Source organism: Artemia franciscana, chromosome 14, assembly GCF_032884065.1.
Source record: "Artemia franciscana chromosome 14, ASM3288406v1, whole genome shotgun sequence".
NCBI lineage: Eukaryota > Metazoa > Arthropoda > Branchiopoda > Anostraca > Artemiidae > Artemia > Artemia franciscana.
Genome location: NC_088876.1, coordinates 15,301,695 through 15,322,505, shown reverse-complemented (window position 1 = coordinate 15,322,505; position 20,811 = coordinate 15,301,695). Strand labels below are relative to the sequence as shown.

Sequence of the window (20,811 nt, the reverse complement as noted above, 5' to 3'; positions counted from 1 at the left end):
CTGTAGAAGCAGAAATCCTATACGAGTCTTGGAGTTCAGCTCCTGGGTGGAGTAGTTGTGAATGGAGAATCTACGTCTGGAGCAATCGGAGATCAAAAATGGTGGCAGTAGTAGTAGTGCTAGTTGTGGTAGGAGTTGTTGCAGTTTCAGGAGTCACCGTAAAAACCGTTGGGCTAGATATGGTCTTAGTAGGAGTAGTTACTGTGAGAATAGCCATCAGAAGAAAGATTATCTTAAGGAGAGTCCTCGTTCGAATAGTGTGGTGGCAGCAGCAATCGTCACGGTAAGAGGAATAATAGTAGGAATGCGAGAACTTTTTATCACAGGCCTCCGTTTCATTTGTCGCTTTCCGCATATTTTCCTTTTCGTTCCAGTACTTTTCCATGGACTGTTCCGACTACATATCACACTTACAGTATTTTTTCTAAGTTCTTAATAGGGTATAAGTAATTTTTAGTCAGTGAAAACTTTAAAATCTGTACAATGTAGACAAAAATAAAAGATCTGGAAATAAACGACATAATAACAAACACAAGAGCTCCATTCTGAGGACATACTTACAAAGGCTAAAGGGTCGGGCCCCTCAGCGAGTGCCCTTTTCTGTACTATCAACCTTAGGAATTGAAATGACGCGACGAAAATTTCACGAAGCGGTATTTTGCCAAGAAATGTAGCCGGGAGACCGGCTATTTGGCTACCACAAAAGAAGATGAGGAAGAAGGATAAATAAAGGCCATCAATACTTCTCATGGAAAAATACGTTTTACCCTGTTTCTCAAGACGAAGAACTGTAATTCTCTTGCATGGGATTTATAGCTGTGGAAATTCTAATTATTTTGTTATCCTTTTGATATGAGAGCATTTTTTGGGGTTTCAGACTATTTTTTGAACTTTCCATAAATTTGTTTTCGCAATAAACTTTTACCATTGAGATTAATCAAAATAATATTTACCATTTGTGAATCAGTTTTAAATGTAAATTCTTCCTCACTTGACATTTTCTTGTCTTTATTGCAGGATTAGTTGCAATTTAGTAAAGAATACCAGCCCATTGTAATTAAAAGTTGAAAAAGGAGTTTTGAAAAATAACTGCCTCATGAGAAAAATTGCCATCTGACGCTGGTTCAGGAATGATAACTACTATTTTGGTTAGTCTTAATGTAATAGTCTATTTCAAAAACAAATTTTTGATGATAAAAAAAGCCTGAAACCCCCCTAAAAATGGTATCAAATCAGAATGAAACGTGCACCATTGGAATTACTAAGGTCAAAAACCATATACAGGAGAATTACTGTCCTCCACTTTGAACAACAAGAAAAATGAAATTTTTGCATGAATGGCACTGATATGAAAGAAGATACAATAAAGGGTGACTGGCGTTTACCCCCCCCCTGGTGATTAACCCCCTGAAAAACAATCCCAGAAAATACCCCCCTCCCCCCTAGGAAATGCCCTCTGGTTAATAGCCCCAGGAAAATACCACCCCGGAAAATATCCCCCTGTGGAAAATAAGGCCTTCTAAATTTGAAAATTTTATTTGAAATCTGTTCTTTTTTTTAAATTCTGTATAGGGAAGAAATTTCGGTACTTGTGTATTATGCGCCACTCACTCAAGTTTACGCTGTGTGTAAAACTCGAGAACAAACCGGTTTTTCCATTAGTTTCTGTGTTACTTTAGAAGGAAATCTGGGCTATGGATTGGGAGGGGGGTAAAGTGTAACGGGTATGGAAGCAAGATGTGTTAGGTACAATTAGTCCGCATATTATGAAGTGAGAATTATTTTCCGACTTCAAGCTATCCAAATAATTCACCCCTCCCCTTATCTGCGGAGTTGTATTGTCCAAAGGGTTATTTCTGGACTGGTATTTTTCGTGGCGTGGTATTTTCTAGATAATAAATGCCGTGGGGAGGGTAAACGCCAAGAACCACGATAAAGAGGAACATCATCCTTTTTTTTCTTTTCTTTTTCTACCAGGGCTAGCGGGCTACCAGAATATCGTAGAGAGATGTTTGATAGCTCATATAAAAACTAATACTAATGCCTATGTGCTTTTTATAAATTCATCCTTCTCATATACTGCCCCTCCTAACCCCTTAGTAGGGTTCATAAATCGTCTCCTCACCAGGAGGCTACTGCGAAATGAGCAGAGCTAGCAGGCTGCTACATAATTGTAGGGATATTTTTATGGGTCATTTAAAAGCTATTGCTCATATCTACGTGTTTTTCATAATCCCTTTCATCTGAAAGTGCCACATGGGACTAAAAATGGCACTTTTGGCACCATTTCTCAAGTATAAAATGCCTACCATTGTAATACTATGCTCCAAAACCCCCACTGAAGATTTAAAACCACCCCTCCCGCATACTCATAAATACTTCATAAAGTTTCATAAATACTCTTTTCACCAGCAGGCTACTGCAACGTTAGCAGGGCTAGGAGGCTGTCACACCATCGTAGAGGAATTTTCAATGGCGTATTTTAAAGCTATTGCTCATGTCTACGTGATTTTACAAATTTCACCATCTGAAAGTGCCACATGACACTAAAAATAGCAGTTTTGGTGTCATCTTTCAACTGTTGGGGCTAGTGGGTTACCAGAACATTGTAGAAAGATAATTTATAGCTCATATAAAACTAATGCTTGTATATACGTGCTTTCATAAATTCCACAATCTACAAGTCCCACACGGTACTGAAAATAGCACATTTGGTGCCATGTTTCAATTAGAAAAGCTGGGGCTAGTGGGCTACCAGAAGAAAGTAGAGACATGTTTAGTGGCTCATTTAAAAGCCATTGCTTATATCTATGTGCTTTTTTATTAATTCCACCATCTGCAAGTACCACATGGGACTTCAAATAGCAGTTTTGGTGCCATTTTCAATGGCGGGGCTAGTGGGCTACCAAAACATTGTAGAGAGATGATTAATAGCTCATATAAAAGCAAATCGGGGATCTGCAACTTACTTTTATCTACTTTTAAATACAATTAACTAAAAAAAAAGTTTTTTTTTAACTGAACGCAAGGAGCAACGTTAAGCTTAAAACGAACAGAATTTATTACGCATCTGAGGGGGGTTATTCCTCCTCAGCACCTCACTCTTTACGCTAAAGTTTTTTAGTACTTAAAAAAAACTTCTTATTGTTCTAATTAAACGAACATAGTGTTTCTGGAGTCATTCTTAAAGAATCCTAACTTTAGCGTAAAGAGCGAGGTGTTAAGGAGGAGCCAACCCACCTCATATACGTAATAATTTCTGTTCGTTTTAAGTTTTAATGTTGCTCCTTACTTTCAGCTGAAAAAACTTTGTTTTAGTTTAATTTCTCACTTTTTTTAAATAATCCCAGGAAATTTGGCTACATCTCCACGGAAAAATCCCTCCTTCCTATGGATTTATTCTCTAGACAATTCAATCTTGGTGAAATATTACCACGGGCAATTACCCTTAACATCTCCACGCGTAAAATGGAATCGATAAAGAGAAATCAAGACATAAACAGAGCTTCGCTTAGGAATTCTGGCAGATTCCACCAGTGTAAGATTTCACCTGAAAATTCCACCCCCAGGAAACTTCCCTCCCTATGAGAAATTATTCCCACAGAAACTTCTACCAGCAAAAATACCCTCCCCCATCCCAAAAGTGCATGCACACTTCCCAACAACAAATACTATTTGGGCAGATTTTATAACATAAAGACCTTTCCCCAGGGGCTGTAGGGAGTCATGATATCACCAAAGGCATAGTTATTCGACTTTTCAACTATGCTGAACAAAATAGCTGTCTCAAATTTTAATCAGAAGATTTTGAGAAAAAAGGGGCGTGGGGGAGGGGTCTAGTTGCCTCCAATCTTTTTAATCACTTAAAAGGGACACTAGAACTTTTAATTTCCACTCGAATAAGCCCTCTCTCAATATTCTAGGATAACTGGGTCAATACGATCACCGCTAAAAAAACAACAACAGATAAATATGTATCCGTGATCTTTCTTCTGGCAAAAAATACAAAATTCCGCATTTTTTAGATAGGAGTTTCAAACCTCTACCGTAGGGTTCTCTGATGCGCTAAATCTGATGGTGTGATTCTCATTAAGGTTCTATCAATTTTATGGGGTGTTTCCCACTTTTTTGAAAATCCAGCAGATTTTCTCAGGCTCGTAACCTCTGATGGGTAAGATTAAACTTAATGAAATTTATATATTTGAAATCAGCATATTAAGCTAATTCTTTTGATATGTCTAATGGTATCAAAATCTGTTTTATAGAGTTTCGTTTACTATTGACCGGGGTCGCTTCTTACTTATAGTTCGTTACCATGAACTGTTTGACTTCGATAAAGAACCAGGTTATAACCCCTCAAATATGAGGCTAATCAGACTGTCAAAATTCCAGTAAGTCCTTAGTAAAGAAACTTTAACTGCATACATATTCCCGACAAATTTGTATGTTCGGAAAAGTTGAGGGGGGGGGGGAGATTTAGAAAACTCTTTACATAGTATAATTTAGGCTCTAACTTTCATGTTAAAGTTTTCATTAATCTAGTTCTAAGCACTTTAGAAAACTTCGGTAATAAAGCCTCATTTCATAAGGTAGAATATCTACGAACTTAACTGACAGTCTCCTCCAAAATAGTCGAATACTACCCCTACCCCCTAGCATGTCTGACATTGAATGGTTTTCACTGTGATTTTCACTTAATTTGGCTTTTGAAAAGCCATTTGGCTTTTTGAAATGTTTTACTAGCCTAACAAGATTATAACTTAAAGCAATCCATTTATTGTTTTAATCTTGGTAACTTGAATTTGGTAACCTATATCTTGGCATTTTCTTAACCTAGTTCACTAAAATACTGAACTATCCAATAATAAAAAAAACGGATTAGATCAGATCACGTTTTAATCATTTCAAGCTATAAAGGGCTTGGAATCAGACTTGAAAGCAAAAGTGAAACAAAAAGCGACATAGTTTCCAAATCAATATCCCATTCTTGACTATTTATTCCCGTTTGAAAAAATACTTCGTTTTGTTTCATCGATTTTCAAGCTACTCTTTCTTATCAAAGAGAGAACTCTTTCTAATCAATATTTTGAATTCAACTTCCGGAAAAAATGGAAATTCAGATTGTCTGAAGGTGACAGGACTCCTTCCTGGGGAAAGAAAAAATAAAGTCACTTCAACTTCCAACATAGCCAATGCTTTGTAATGCATAAGGTGCATTTAAGGCTGTCATATGCCAACTTGACCAAAAATGTTTTAAAGTTAGAGGATTTTTTGCGTCACGTACGTGATTAAATTTCAGCTTTAAACTAGTAGCAATTAGTACCAAATATATTATTTCATTGAAATAATAAACAATACTATTTAGAGGCCAATTTGATTAAGTCCTTTAAAATGCACGGGAGATTTGATGTGGCGAGTGAATGGCTGTTTTCTACAAGTGTCCAAAACTCTCCCTCCGACAAATTATCTCTAATGCCGTTATCTTATGGCTTTAATTTATCTTATGGCTAATTTTATTAGTTATCTTATGGTTATCTTGTGGCTAATGCAAATTATCTTATGGCTTAGCCGTTTGCTAAGCCATACGGCAAACATGCAAAAACATGGTACGGTTCATATACCAACAAGAGGAGACAACAGACGACCCGCACTGAGTACTTAAAGATAAGCTTTTTAAGACGCTGTACCTGCATTTAGGATAATCCCTTTAGGGATGTGACTCCTAAAAACTTGTATGTTGATTCCTTTAAAAGGAAGTTTGACAGAAGCCACTCTAGGAAGAAAACATCTGTAAATGGTTGCCTTGTGGCATGTCAGATCCTAACGTTTTATAGCATGGCGTCCTGAATTTCGTCGTAAAAATACAGTCAAGGTCATTCTCCTTACTAAGCAAATAAGCAAACGAAACATAATCGACATTCTTCACCGAGCATTAAAAATCAGTAATGGATTTTCATTTAAAAAGTTTCTTTGCTTTAGGTTTTGTGGACTTAGTTAACTTTACCTCAGATTGGTTCAATTAACTATCCTATGCTGTCGGGTAAACTGTAAAACCTGTATCTTAAACTTCCTTTTAACTGGGAATAATGAAAAATTAAATAAAACCACCTTATCTGCAGATGGTTTATATAGCAGATACTTTATCTGCTTAAGATACATTTGTTTTGTTGGTGGCTCTAGATAATTTTAGACTAAGTTTCATAGTTTGGTGTATTACCTTCTTCACTACTCTTCCAAGTCTTTTAAGCCAAGTTTAAAAGACTTCGGCAATCCCAAGGTTTTTCAACTTCACCCTTGTACCTATTATTCCATATAAGTAGCCTCTTTTTTGTTTTGTTCTTTACTAGTTTAACAGCTACCTCCTCCTTCATCGAAATATTTTTATGTTCGTTCTTTTTACTTCTTCTTCTTCTTCTTTTTTTATCTTCTTTCATCTGAAATATTTACACAATTTTATACATTTTCAGCCCCTATTTTGTTCCAACTTTAGACCAGTTGCTTATGGCTACTATGACTAGATATTTTATAATATACTTCACCCTCTAACTGAATCTGATAAAACTGCACATTGAGCTCTTGGCATGCTTTGCTCACAGGTTTATGCTTTCTATATATGGCCTAAGCCATATCTTCTGTCCAAACACCAATTCAACCAAGCCCATTAAATAGGCATAAAATGAAACTTAATGCAAATGTCATCTGATGAGACGGTCTAGGATTTGTTTATCGTTTACTCAAGTGCTTCAACATTGTCAATGTTGTGAAACCAATTCAAATTGGCTTTAAAGAAAATGAATTTTTCGAGGGCTGAAGCCTCAAAAAAGTCAAAAGGGTTAATTGGCATCAACACTGACGCCATGTTACTTCTGCGCAAGCGTGCTGCAATATAGATTGAACATTTTATCGCCTGTAAAAGGTCCACCGGATAGAGAAAAATAAACTGCTGGCTTTATTTGGCTATTCAAAATTAGCGGCATTTCAGTGTTTTCCCCTGAAAATCGTTTGTACCTTTTTGTGATTAAACAAAAAAGCAGGTTTTTTTTTCAACTGAAAGTAAGGATCAAGATTAAAAATTAAACGAACAGAAATTATTACGATATGGGGAGGACACCCTCTCCACAATTCGGGCTAACGTTATTTAGAATGTTCAAAAAGCTATTTTAACGATCTTATGTCTGCAAATACTTAAAAATGTATACAAATCTGGCGACATTATTGGTACCTCAGTGTAAAACAAATACTCCGATCGTAAATCTTGGACTCCTCGGGACCCAAGGAACAACTAAAAAAATGTCAAGCTAGATAGTCAAGCTGAAGTAGCACACCACCAATTTGAGCATAATTGTATTATAATTATTATACAGTGAAGTGGACTTAGATGACCTGATTATGTTTTCTGGACGTCTCAAAACCATGTCCATATCCATGCCCTTCGACTAAATAGCTCACAAGAGATAAGAAAATATAAATCGGTGCTGGAAAAAAAGAAATCTGTCCTGATTTTTGAGAGGCAAAGGTAACCAAAACTTTAATAAGGATAGGACGGGGGTGGATGAGTGCTTGCAACTTTATTGACCTAATGTAACTTAACGTTACGCTTTGCAAAGCTATAGCCCGTTAGCTAGGAAAATTGCCAAAGTCTCCATTGGGAGAAGAAAGGAGTTGAAAGTATGAAAGTAACTCAGACAAATAAAGAAGGCACTGAATGACAAAACAGTTATGCACAGAGAGGCAGTAAAGTACTTGAATGCACGAAATTCTGGAAATTTGACTCAAATATATTTTCTTTCAAGATTTCCCAATGACAAAATCAGTTGACTAATAAAACAACTAAATTTATTCTTTGAGCCACCCCTATTGAAAGCTCCGATCGAATTTTGACTGAATTATGGTGCAAAGACTAGTATCGTGGACGTGGTCATATTTGACGAAGGGTCCAAAAGAACAAGGGATTTTACATTTATGATCTATCTATTCAAAAAAATTATAATTCAGCTTATAGTTTCCATACTTCCAACCTGAAATACTGGAACTACTCAATATTTGATTATCATCCCAAATCGAAAATATGTGACCACAATGCAAGGCAGCAGTCATCTCCTGCAATAACATGGGGAAACGAATATAAATTATTTGACTGTTGTATTTTCATACCGTAAAACATAAATATAATATTTCCTGGTTCTCCATAAGAAAACGGAGGACAAGTTCGACTGATATCTGTCCCGGTAACTACTTTTCTGTCATAGTATGTTGTACTGACTTCTAGCTTAGTCCGGTTCACTTACTATTTTCTTCAGCAATATGACTTTGTGGTATTATTGTTTTACACTATGTCTACAAATTTGACAGATAAAAATTGTGTCGAGTCATATACTGTCACCAAAATTTCATTTTCATTTTTGATTTCTAATGACAAGGGTCGCTTACCGTCCATTACCATAAACGGTTAGAGAAATAAATAACAAAATGCTTCAAACCCACTTCTATACAAAAATAAATAGTTTTTTGTTATTCTAGGGAGTTGTGGCTGTCAAAGATGGAGCTAGCAGATGCGGCAAATTCTCTCATTTCATCAATTTCTTATCGACCGCATTATTACTTGATGTTCCAGGTCATAGGTAAGAACACAAAAATGGGACTTGCCTAGAAGAAATACTTGGTGTCTCGGTCACAAATCCCCGGAACTACAAAAACACATATTTTAATTATTCAATCCGGGTGTTGCTGAATATTGCAAGAATACTCGTTTGTCACTGTTGTAATAACGTAAACTAAAGTTTGACATTTTCTTCTAATTCTTTAAGAATGACTGCTTAAACAAAAAGGTCGTTGAATTGGAATAAGAAGGTTTTATACAACATTAAATACTTTAGCATAACGAGCGAGAGGCAGAAGATGGGGAAGCCATTCTTATATATGGAATATTTTTTTATTATACGTTTCCTCCTGTGGGTAGTCAGAATTAGTTTCATTGATAAAATGTTCATTGACAAAATATCGAACCATCAAAACTTTCGATATCGAAACATTATGTATTTTTTGAAGTCTTTGAATTAATCTAATTTATTGGATAATGAACTTTTGAGACCTCTCATACAGAAAATTGCAACCAGTCTTAGATAATAATCATTGTAATTCACCCAATATTGATCAGGCAGATACTTAGAATTCAGCTCAGAGGGGAAGAGGATCGACATGAAAAAAGCACACAGAAAATATTCAACTTAAGTAGAAAATTCCAAGCAACTCTAAGACAAATTACTAAAATTTGGAGATTTGAATGAGGCCAAGCACAAACCCTAGATGCTCTCCAGTGCATATGCTTAATTTGGTCTATACTAACTTATAAGGTAATAGAATAGAATATGATTTATTGGCTAAAATAGCACACAAGCTAGCATAAACACGTCAGAAGAGTAACAATGATAAAACAGACGTTAGGGGATAAGCATAAAATAAAAAGTTAAATCATTTACTAAAATGCAAAACAAAATAGAGAACAAAAGAGACTTTGCACCTCATGGTCGACATTTGGGGACATAAGGCAAGTTGGATATTTGGAGCTCTACGAGCATTAAGTCTTGTATTAGGAAGGATTGGGGGATTTTCTTTGAAGGGGGGAAAAGACGTCGATGATAGTCAGAACTAAGGCACTTGTGACCAAAGTTCATGGTAAGGATGTGGCGTCGTGTAATAAGCACCTGGCGCACTACTAACTATAAAAAGACACTTAAAAAATATGAAAACCCTTAGTAATTCTAAGGTTGCATAGTAACACACGCTGCAGTTTTGTCTAATCACGAAAGAAGCTTAAAAAAGGAGTAGTAGTAGCTTTTCAGCTTTTTGGATACATCGACATTCTTTGAGAAACTGATATTAATGGAAGCTGTCATGCCTAAGCATGAAACATGGCTTTGGGAAGTTTTCTTTAATGATCCTGCATATTTCATCTCTTTTCATCAGATCAAATTCCCTAGCCACAAAAAATGTATACACAAGATTAATTTATATTTTTCTTTTAATAACTTGTATAATTGTTCATTTACAAAGGGCGTTAATTATCAAAGGCATTTGCTTTCATGGTAGTAACAAGTGGCCGCATTTAAGATGTTGCCGAAGAGACTACAAATCGCGTTTAAAGGTTATAAGACAAAACCCCACAAAACAAAAAATGAATGTCAAAAACATGATCATATTCTAAAACAAATAATTTTCATGCAGAAAATATGCAAGGATATCAACAGAGGGGCGATTACAAAAGGATCCAACCAAGGTCGTATCCAGGGGATAGGTTAGAGGGTTTTACCCCCCCCCCCACCAGAAACCTTTATCAGACTCGTGAAAACATAAAAAATGAACATAAACAAATTTTGTATGTGTTTTTTGAAACTTTTTGTACCTCTCCCCAGAAAAAATCCTTTACCCCCCCCCCCACACCCAAAAAGTCTTGGATACGGCCCTGGCTCCAACTTGAGAAGAGGCCAGAAAAATTAGGATAAAAAAAATATGTTTTTGAAATTTTTATTTAAGCAAACAGTGAATTTACTTTTCTTACTCAACAGCCAACTTGAAAATAGAGAGGCAGGGGAGGATGAGGGGTATATTACAAATGTAAATAGTTGGTTAAAAAATACATAAGTCAAACTCAAGTTTCCCACTGCCTTGACTTTTGGCTTCAATTTGTTTGTCTTTTTTTTAAATTCTTAACTCTTTGGATGGTAAAGCGGGCCTATGTCCCCCAAGATCTCAAGGGTCTTCTGCTTTTAGCATAATTTTCCACTATTCTCAAATAATTTTATGGTGTTTTCTGAACTCTCTCCCTCCCAAGTAATATAAACTCTTCTAATGAGATTTCTACATTCGTGCCTACTGGCATAGCTCTATTTATATATCTAAATATATTTTTGTTTTTGAGTAATTGTTCTTTATAAGCGGAAAACAGGTAAAAAGGGGCTAATGAGCCAACTGTTAATCAAATTTATATTTTATGCTTTTGTCATAAATCTGTTTGTTGACCACAATGTTTATTCGATTATTGCCCTAATCATAATCATCTATTGGCTAGAAAATAGAAAATTGATACCCATCAGCTAGTCATCGAATCTGTCATGTCCTTGACGCTCTGTCCTTGAAGTTCGGAACAAAATACGGTAAATGAATTTACAAGCTTAAGTCCAATATTGTTGAATATAAATTGATTGTTTATTTAAGGGAAATTCCTTTATGTCATTGGCCCCCTGTCTGAGCCCTTTGATATTTCTTGCATAAAAATAATTTGGAGAACCCTTGAAGAATTCAAGGACAGTGGAGAGACTGCTCTTGAGCAATATGGAGGTCAATTATCCTGTTTGTAGCCGTAAGAAACTTTATTACTTTGTTTTAGTTATTAAACTCCTTGGGCTCAATAAATGCAAACCGCAAAAGAGCTATTAGCACATCAAAATTTATAGAAAACATTCAGATTAAACATAAACTGTTTGTTAAGTTTTACACAACACAGCTTAGCATTATGCAAATTTGATAAGCAAACTTGGGATTCTCCATATGGCGGAGATTCCACGCGAATCCCCCCCACGAATAGGTTTTCTTTTTTACAAAGAAGCTTTAAAGAAATGTTAAAAACACAAGCTAATTTGTCATCTTCGATAAAATTTCATGAAGAATATTTTTTTTTTTTTGCAATTTTAAATTACAGAATACCCTACAATGAGCAGGCAATTTTTTCAACAGGACAGGGGCACCTCTTCGAAATTAATTATGTCGCGATGACCTTTTAGTTGGGTAGCAAATCTTTGAAAAAACAATGAACAAGATAAAAAGGAGGAAATTTACTGAGACAAGGGGCATTTCTTTAAAACAATAAACTTGAGATGGGCGTTAACATGTCAAGTCGCCCGCTGGAATTTTATAGACCCTTCCCCCGAGAGAAAAATTGGAATGGTTTCTCTGGCCTAGAGACAAATAGAGAATTCGGTAAATGAATAAATGACAATAAATGACAAATAATAATAATTACAATAATAATAAATGACAAACAATAATAATGGCAATAATAATAAATGACAAATAAATGTACTAATAAAAGATGAACATACGCAAACAATACCCTCGGAGGGATCCAAGACCTTGAAGATGGGGATAAATCCATTGAAATGAACAAATGAGGACCTTCTTTGATGAAAACTATCAGGAATTAGGAAGAAACTCGTAAAGATCTCAAAATTTAAGAGGGCAGGAGCCCAAAGGTTCAGTTTTTGCAACCCAAAGGTTGCATTCAGTTATTCAGTATTGAAGCTGTAGATAATGATTTTGCAAGAACAGCCGTTAATCAAAGAACATCCAAACATATCAAACAAATACAAAATAGAAACAATAGAGAAAATCTTTTCAGACAGTGCAAATCAATTCTGTGAATATTTCGACCCTATGTCCAAGGGCCGTCTTCAGCACAATACGAGAACGAGAGAGAAAATATGTATATATAAATAAACTTACATTAAAATGTGAGAATTAAAACTAGTAATGTTTTTTTTTAAAACAGCCCTAGCATACTTACTTCAAGGAAGTTCAACGAGGACTGACAAAAAGAATGAAGTGAGATGATAAATTCATTCAAACTAAATAGAACGAAGTGATTAAATGCAATTTCTCAGAGCCAACCTTGCATTTTTGGCAGCCTGTCTCAAAGGCTATTTACCCAAACATATACATCTCTGCTGCCTATTTCCTTTCATCTTAATACAATTTGCTGTCACCTAACAAACTAAGCAAAACTACATTCTTATCTGTTCTATTTCCTTTTATTAACTTTTTGTTTTCGCCGGGGTCGCAAGGACTTCAGGGTCAAAAAACGACCTAAATCAATAACAACAGCACAAACAGCCAGTTGTTTATTGATTGAAATTTTAAAACTTATACAGTTAAGAAACTAATATACCGCACTGTCAGAATCTGGGGTCTTTTTTAACCACTTAGTACTGCCTCTAATTCTTCCCCACAAAATAAATCTTGCGTCACTTTCAAAGTGTAAAAACTTTTTCATTCTTTTCTACATAATTTCCTGTAACTTTATTATGGTTTAGCTTATTACCAAATTATTCTGCCCATCTCCCTTTAACCGTTTCCTTTTCATTATTTGCGGCCCCGTTCCTATCTTTAACTGGGACAAATCCAGATTGACTATTTCCTCTAAATTTTTTAACATGTCGATACAATATCATCAATACCGATACAATAATACAATACAGCAATCTTATCAATGGCCTCCACTTCACATCTCCTTTATTCACATTTAATGCTTTCTCTTACTTAACTACACCCCTCTTACTTTAAGATGATCTACCGCTTAAATCCTTCTTGTGTAAGCTCCTTCTCATATCTTTTAAGCTTAAATATTTTCACTAATATTCCTAGCTGGGTTTCTAATTTTCCTCCCTAAGACACCATCTTTACATTAACTTTACAATAACTTCCCTCCCTAAGACACCATCTTTACATTAACTTTACAATAACTTTCCTCCCTAAGACACCATCTTTACTTTAACTATACAATAACTTTCCTCCCTAAGACACTATCTTTACATTAACTTTACAATAACTTTCCTCATTAACTTTACAATAACTTTCCTCCCTAAGACACCATCTTTACATTAACTTTCCTCCCTAAGACACCATCTTTACTTTAACTTTACAATAACTTTCCTCCCTAAGACACCATCTTTACATTAACTTTACAATAACTTTCCTCCCTAAGACACCATCTTTACATTAACTTTACAATAACTTTCCTCCCTAAGACACCATCTTTACATTAACTTTACAATAACTTTCCTCCCTAAGACACCATCTTTACATTAACTTTACAATAATTTTCCTCCCTAAGACACCATCCTTACGTTAACTTTACAATAACTTTCCTCCCTAAGACACCATCTTTACATTAACTTTACACTAACTTTCCTCCCTAAGACACCATCTGCTTTACAAACAATTTTCTAAAGTCATTCCATGCATCCTCTACGTAGTCAACTTTTAGATTCTACAATTAAATGTTTAACTGTCCCCGGAAAGTTTCTCTTAAATTCTCATCCTGGAGTCTACCAACGTCAAAACTTCCCGGAAAGTAGGTATCATTCCTAAATTTCAGCTTTTTAGTTAATCCTAAATACTATTAAAGGGTAATCTTTACTTTTAACATCAATAACAGCCTTCCTATATACACTAATTTCTCGTATCGTCTTTAAAGTCTTAAAAAAAACATTATCACTTAGGTTAGCCGTCTTAACATCATACCCATATCCCTATAAGTTATGGGCCATTTATGACCAAATACTGTATTGATTCACAATTGAAAATCTTGGAAGAATGAGAAGATAAATCTGCGAATCCAGGGGATAACGTTGGAAGCTACATTGATGATAGTGATCATGGCTCTGAAACGTTGGTGCTTCGAATTTGGATGTGTTAGATGTTTTCCACAGGGATTGTATACGGGTTCTTTTGGGTGCCCGTCTTACCGACCATATTTTAAACAGTAAGCTATAAAAAAGTGTGGTTTTATCCCGCTTTCTAGAGCTATAGTGCGAGAAACGTTGAGATGGCTAGGACACTTTCTGCCGATGAAGGGTGACATGCTGCCAAAGATCGTCCTTTTCGTTCACCCGTCTAGGGCGAAACGAAAAGTGGGTTACCTGCGAATTGAGTGGTAGGAGGTCATAAGGAAAGATTTAAGGAAAACTAGAACTTCTTGGAATGCTATAAAGAAGAAGGCTTTACGTAGAATGAGATGGAGGAGTGTGCGCAGCTGTGTTGGCTACAGGTGGCTTGTTGCTACAGGGATTTGTCGTTAGTAGTAGTCAAAGTGCAAATATGTCTAATTTCTAACTTGATACCGCTTCGATTTCTATAATTCAGTTTTGTTTACATTATAATTAGAATAATAGCCAACCTTTATCAAAGAAAGTTGAATTATGCATCTAATAAATTGTTACGTTCGATTAAAAAATCAAATCAACATTTTTTCATTACCAACAGTATGCAATATCCCCAATTCTTCCATCTGTTTTGACTCTTTCTTTACCTCAAAAAAGGCGTATTAAATTTCTGAAATTTAATAATATTTTTCAGGGCTACAATTTTTTTCGTTGATAAATGGTTCAGTTTTTTTTCGTCTGATACAAAAAATCACTAAACATTTCAGAACTTTCGAACAAAAATACGGAATTAAATATGTGATTAAATATTTGAATCCAGGATTGAATTAGACTGGGTCTTAGATATTGAGTTTCATTATCTGAAAATATCAAAATGCCAGTTATCAATGCCAAATCAAAACAGAAAACAGTGAACTTTAAACAAATTTAGGGCGTGAATTGTGAGCAGATTCAAAATATTGCTGATATTCTTAAGATTTAGCTTAAACACCTATTTAAATGCACACATTTCATTTTTTTTCGCCGAAAAAAAAGGTAGATTCCAATGTATGCAATAAAAATGGAATCAAGTCACTTTGCGTAAATTTACTCTTCCTGTTTCGACGTAGTTATGTGTATAAAATTAAAATTTCTCATCAGGAAATATGTTTTCTTTAGTCCATTTTAGATCACTCTATGTTTTTAAGAGAAATCGAAAAGGAGGAAAGAAAGCTTCTTATTAGACCGATGACTTGCGTCAACTCGTTTTTAACCTATTCTCAACAGGAATTAGAGATAAAAAATAGAGTTTCAACATATATTTAAATTTGTATACCGCACAAAAGTTAGACAAAATTAGATTTACATTCATAGACAAAATAACTACAGAATATAAAATTTGAAGTCTTTTTTTTGCATATATATTTACATGGGTCTCTGATGAGATCACTATTCCATTTATTTAAGCATGTTTTTTTTGCCAAATTAATTGATATTTTTTATGTATGTATTACGTTTCTTGACTCTGCCTCAATATAATGTTGTATGTTATATTGAATTTTGAGTGAAAATATTTCTTTAACAAATGTTTAATAGACTTAAATCTTACAGACTGTCCTCTACCATCACGATGACAATTCAAAGTTACAACTCTAAATGCTTTTGATTGTTGCTCAGAAAGCCGTGCTTTCTTCTGGCTTTCGAGATACAATCAAATCCAGGAAGAGTTTATCATCAACGAAGCAACAGTTGACGGCAGTCCTCTTTTTTTCTTCAACAATTTCACAGACACAGTGGCAAGTCTTGATTGGACTACGCTCCCCATCACCCAAGAGTAATTCATTTTTTCCCTTGTTCTAAATGTTTAAATGTATCATTCCTCTGCAAACCTCCTGTACGTACAGTCACGGCGGCTGGAGCTCTAAATACCTGATTAATATATATCAAGACATTGGTATTCATTCAACATTTGCAGAGGACTAATATTTTATTAATTAGAAGCAAATAAGCACGACTTTGTTTCACTTCCGTAAATTTCTTTTTCGCCGAAGTGATAGTACTGAACCAGTGGTGTTAGAATGTTGGAAGATGACTCATTTGAAATGAAATCACCATATCTAGTGAATTTTGTAAGTAATAAATATAACTTTCAATTTTCCACGGTTGAGACTCCTCTGAAGTTTTACGTCAAGTCCCTCCTCGTGAATTGACTTTGAGGGGACAATAATACGTTGAAGTGTTATGACTCTTTACTAGATTCACCGCTAGAGCGTCACCTTTGATGGGTGAAGAGACAAAAAGTTATTTGTGCTCTCCACTCAATGGGGAGAGACCATCAGGCAACAGAGTTGTTCAGAAATGACATCATACTCTAGGAAAACAACTTTTCAAGAGATACCTATGTTATATGATCTCTTATAAAAAGACAAATGCGTTATATAACCTTGTACATGAAGATGCAGTTTTGGTCAAAATTTCATTTTTGTTTTATCATAGCTTTTGCTACTTACAAAAAGTACCATATATGACCGTTTTCTTTCAAATGGGTCCTTAAACACCTCTCAATGATGTCTCAGTGCCCCACTAGCAGTGAAGAAAAAAAAGGAGACGCATCAGTACTCCCAATGCAAAACGTGACTTTCCTTGTTGCTTAAGATGAGGCACAGTGATTCTCCTTTATGGGGGTTTCGTCTATGGTGGTTAAAATTGTGCAGTCTTGGAATCCATGATTGACGAGAATTCCTGTTACATTTCGCCACGCTGCACCACATCGGGAGAGCCTATGACGCATGGTGGCGGTGTGGGTTTCTACTGCAAAGAAAATGTACCTCATAGAATTCTTGATGTCGTACCATGACCGTGACATCGAAGTTTCGTGGCTGTAGGCACGACCAAAAGGCCTACCTCATCAAGTGTCGTCATTGATATACGCACTTCCTACCAACAGGACCACATTGGCGACAACTATTGGAATACCTCCAACCAAGTTGCGACTTCATCAAAACGAAATATCCATATGGTGGAATCTTTCTTTGTGGGGACTTCGACGACCTGCAGTTGAATTGGATCGAAAGCTCTGCAGCCCTTTATCTAATAGTTAAAGTGAAAACACTGTGAAAAAAACACCCTTGACATGATCTTCACTAAACCTGGTGATTTCTACTTAGATTTTCAGCGGAAGCAGCACTCTTACCAGTGATCATTCAACGGTTATATTACGACCAAAACAATGAAACCTAGTAAAACAACCCAGTTTACCTACCGTCCACTTACAGAAGAATGTATAATTGGCTATAGAGAATGGCTCAACTCAGTATGCTGTTTCTGCCTTTTCGAAAACACAGACGCAAACAGCATGACCGAACTCCTCTATAAACAAAACATTAGAGAGTAGGGACGATTCTTCCCTGAAAAACGAGTTACAATTAGGGCACAGAATAAACCATGGGTTACTCCGACAATTAAAACAGTAATGGAAGAGCGAGACACGATTTATGAAACAAAGCCACACTTTGGAGAATATAAACGGAAAAGAAACATAGTAGTCAGACTACTAAAGCACGCTAGGCGTCTGTATGGACACCAAATTTTCGCTAAGTTGTCAGCCACTGACCCATAGCAGTTCCACACAACTGTAGGAAAACTAATGGGATAGCAGAGGTCTAAATCCACCCAGAGTGGACTTAGATAGTTAAAAAGATGGTCTTGAATAGAAACTGATAATGCATCTAGATGTAAATCTCCTCCATTGCGCTTGACGTTCCAATGGCTTATTAAAGTCATTTCATCGAGTGATTTGTTTTTATAGTCTGGGCGATTTTATCCAATATTTTGGAAATGTTGAATAAAAACCTTGTGAACTTAAATGCAATTTATTGAATCTAGCAAATTTGTTTTACAAATAGGTTACTTTTATTAATCACTCGAAATCCATAAATAGATTTTGCCTACATTAGATGTATCCTTTAATAGAAAAATAGCAGCTTTTCTAGATCATAAATGTTCATTTCAAACAATGAAGTTCTTCCAAGATTTCCAAGAAATAGTATATAGTTTTTATTTTTAGAGTTTCTTTTCCTTAACATGGCGAATGTTTTCAATAACCTGCTGCCGGGACAAGACCCGCACTTTTGGAGACGCTGATTCTGGTAATGATCTTAGACAAGGAATTTGTTGATGGACTTTTGCAGCTCCCCCTAAGTTTTGAAAAATACATTTCATTGGTTACAAAACAAATGAAAAAAAAAAATCCTTGCCTCCCCTCTAACATTTTCTTGAATGGGTGCCAGTGCAAGTACTTAGTCCTAAATAACAGAATCATAGGCAGTGTTTGTGCTGTACCTAAGTAAACAGCGAAATGGGCTCAATATATTATTTATTTTTATTTTCATCAAGGCACTTCATATGGACGGAGTTGTCATAGAAATTTCCGAAGAGGCTCATTCGATTTCAAAGCTCTAGCGCCCTTTTTAAGAATAAAAATGACCGAAGGGTAACCAGCCCCCTCAAACGCCCCCTTTTCCCCAGAGACATCAAAATGTTTGATGTCTTTCAAAATTCCCCAATCAAAATTTTGAAATAGCCATTTTTTCATTATAGTTGAAAAGTCCAATAGCTATACTTCAAGTAATGTCAACCCTCCCTCACTCCACCCCTTGGGACAAGGGCTGTAAGTTACGGAATTCGTCCGTTGTTTACAAATAGTACATATTATCGGGAAAGGATGGCATGTTTGACCTTTGCTATCCAAAAAGTGAATTCAGGTGAAGCTTCCAGAGAATGTTGAGGGGACACTTCCACTGAATCAAAACACACCATGTCCATGTAGGTTGTCAAAAGGGTGTATCTCAGGAATGGCTCAGGATATTCAGTTGAAAATACTACTACTACTACCAACCCCATTACTAATACTACTACTGCTACTACACTATTGCGATTACTATTACGCTGAGTATATTAGACAAGGACTAGTCTCTCCAAAATGACATGTTCTGTTTCCAATACTTTTTTTGGGATTGGCCTTTTGTTGAATGAAGAGAAGTGTGATATTTTATCTGTCACTTGAACTTCTTCATCTCGTCTTAATTGTGATACTTTCTCTATTCCATCTGTTGATTCTTAGCGGTGGTAAGGCATAATTTTTACTAATAATCTTTCCAGCTTCCGTCAGCGCACTGTTTAAGATATTTATAAAATAATTCAATTGGGATATGGAAAATTGTTCCCAATTGAGGGAAATATAATAGGCGGGCGCTGGCAAAACTCTACTCTGCATTCTGCGATCAATCAGTCCTTTCGGCAGGAATTTACCTCATCCTGAGAAAAACTGATTTAAAAAGAATCCGGGGTAGTTATTTCAGATATTGTAAGTTTCTCCTTTTCATTCCTCCTCGGACAAATAATCGGATTCTAATTAATAAATACAATATGCCTGATATAACATTAAAGTTGGAAAAGCTACACTCCACATAATCAACTTCTAAATTTTTTTTTATAGTTATCTTTCGTTTGTTGTAATTTTTTTCCTCTTTTTTTTTGTGAATTTCATTTCTTGTGTGTGTTTATTTTTTTTTGTTTTCTATAGTCATTATTTTTCGTTTTTTTGTTTGTTTTGCATTTTTTCGTATGTATTTAATTGTTTTTACTCCACATTTTAATATTAGTATAAATAAATAAATCATTATTATCATTAAGGTGAAAACTTGTGGAAATGTTGAAGGGGAAGTCGAACTAATTGACAACACACTTTGTGCGTACAGTTTGTCAAAAGAACTTCCAGAACATGATGAGGGGGATGTTTAACTAACCAAAAGTTGATATATGCATGCTACTACAGTTGCTTCTACTACAAATTCAACTAATTCTACTCTTTCTACTACTACTACTGCTACTAATATACTACTACTATGCATGATGGGGTGATCAGGGAGTCAAGGGCACCGCGAGCATCATGATTTGCCAAGACGATTGAACTGGCGAGCGAACTACCTGTAAACGAAGCATCAAGCAGAGCATTAGCAACAACCGCAACAGCGTCTGCACAATAAAGGCTACAGACATGAACGTGAAAATTTCAATGAATATTTAGGGGATAGTTGAATTAAAATAAAACATACTGTGTGCACACAGGCTGTCAAAAGGGCGTATCTCAAATATGACTCAGGGCATTTAGTTGGAACTATCAGGGAATAATGAAGGATCAGTTGAGCAAAAGGTAATATTTTCAAAGCAATACTACTACTACTACAACTGCTATCAAAGCTAAAGGTGTTAGGGTGAAAATTTAAGGAGATATTTAGGGGGAAGTTAAACTAGACTAAAACACATTATGTGCATGAAGGTTGTCAAAAGGACTAGTACTAATACTACTACTAAAGCTAAAGGCATAAAGGTAAAA

General features: G+C 35.5%; 1 long non-coding RNA gene across 1 annotated transcript in view; it reads left to right on the top strand.

Moving 5' to 3' along the window:
* LOC136035375 (uncharacterized) overlaps positions 1-18,250 on the top strand; it is a 53,255-nt gene extending 35,005 nt beyond the window's left edge. The window contains exons 3-4 of the long non-coding RNA XR_010619401.1: positions 8,521-8,621; positions 16,026-18,250. This is a non-coding gene — a long non-coding RNA (uncharacterized LOC136035375). The remainder of the gene's footprint in view (positions 1-8,520; positions 8,622-16,025) is intronic.
* The last annotated feature ends 2,561 nt before the right edge of the window (positions 18,251-20,811 follow it).